The 1,497-nt window shown below is 22.9% G+C and overlaps 1 long non-coding RNA gene across 1 annotated transcript in view; it reads left to right on the top strand.

Annotated features, from left to right (window-relative positions):
- LOC111475714 overlaps positions 1 to 367 on the top strand; it is an 898-nt gene extending 531 nt beyond the window's left edge. Inside the window, exon 2 of the long non-coding RNA XR_002716670.1 lies at positions 20 to 367. This is a non-coding gene — a long non-coding RNA (uncharacterized LOC111475714). The remainder of the gene's footprint in view (positions 1 to 19) is intronic.
- Positions 368 to 1,497: the final 1,130 nt, after the last annotated feature.

The raw sequence follows: 1,497 nt of genomic DNA, 5'->3' as shown, positions 1-1,497 counted from the left end.
TTCCTCTCCTATCATTCAGATTGGATGTGGCAAGCAAGCCGGAGCGTTCACATGTTTGCTAGACGAAACGGGAAGGTACAACTCGGAGCATTACGCCAACACGGATCTCGAACCAGATTTTAAAGCATCTACACTTGGTGAAGTTCTTCATCTTTTGAAGGCGAATTTTGAGTTGGCACCATGATCCTGACTCTTGCAGATGGTAGAACGTTTAAGATGTATTGATGGATTTCATGAAAAGGGAAAAATAAGTTCCAAAATTGTTTGAGTGATTAGGATTTTAATTGAAAGTTGAGTCGTTCTACAAACGAAAAGAAGAGATGGGAATCCTTCTACGACAATTGTATCAATAAAAATCTTTGAACTATCATTTTATCATAAGTAAAATTTCAAAAAAAAAAAAAATATTAAATATGTACGCTCCCGTGGGGTTCGAACCCACGACCACTGGTTAAGAGCTTTGCTCTCTAACAACTAAGCTGTCTAAAAAAAATATTTTCAATTTTTGAAATTTAAATAAATCCAAAATGTAGAAAACCCATTTTAATTTTTATTTATAAAACTCATATTTATTTCCTTATTAATTTAATTTAGATGTGAATAAATCTCTCTATTTATTTAATTTTGAAAAATTCGATTTAATTTTGGAAAGTAGATTATTAATTTTTATCTACAAATTTTAATTTGTTTCAATTGCTAACATTCTACCCTTACAATTAAAAAAAAAAATGAGATAATCATATAAAACGTAGATGGACGATTTCTATCTATATATTCATAACAAGAATTTTTAGATTTTTTTTTTATAAAGGTTAAGTACNTTGAATCGACATTTTTTAAATATTTATAAGAATATTTTTTAATTAAAAAAAATATTTATGTTGAAACTTTACAACAATAATTTAAGAATATTATTGAGATTATAAATATTTTTTAGATTAAAAAAAAAAAAAAAAAAGAATTTGTTCTTGCCTTCGATTCCCATTGGACGGTCAAAAGTAAAAAGTGATACCGGAAGAATTTTAACTCTATTTGGTAAATCTATTATTTTTAATTTTAATTTTTGACTTTCAACTTTCTTATACAAAAAAATGTCATATTCTCTAATTAAAATTTTAAGAATTACAAGGGTTGATTATATTTTTCATAACAATTATTTTTTTAAAAGGGAAATTAAAATCATATTAAATAATTACAATTAAAATCATATGCCTATTTTAATTACTATAGTTAAATCACACTATTTAAAGATAAATTAATTAAAGTTAAAATTATCAAAATAAATATCTCACTAACTAAAATTTATTTATTTTTAAAATAAAAATTCTATTTAAATTAATTTAAATAATTATAATAATTTTCGATCGGACAAAAAGTAATGTTTTAATATACTTTTTTTAATTAAATTTTAAATATAATTATACTTTAAATTATAAACCTAATTATTAAATTATCGTATCAAATAAAATTTTAAAGTTTTTTATAATAATTAAATGA

The sequence above is a fragment of the Cucurbita maxima genome, unplaced genomic scaffold (genome assembly GCF_002738345.1).
Source record: "Cucurbita maxima cultivar Rimu unplaced genomic scaffold, Cmax_1.0 Cma_Scf02577, whole genome shotgun sequence".
NCBI classification, from domain to species: Eukaryota; Viridiplantae; Streptophyta; class Magnoliopsida; order Cucurbitales; family Cucurbitaceae; genus Cucurbita; species Cucurbita maxima.
Note: the sequence above shows the minus strand (reverse complement) of the source record. Positions and strands in the feature narration are given on the sequence as shown.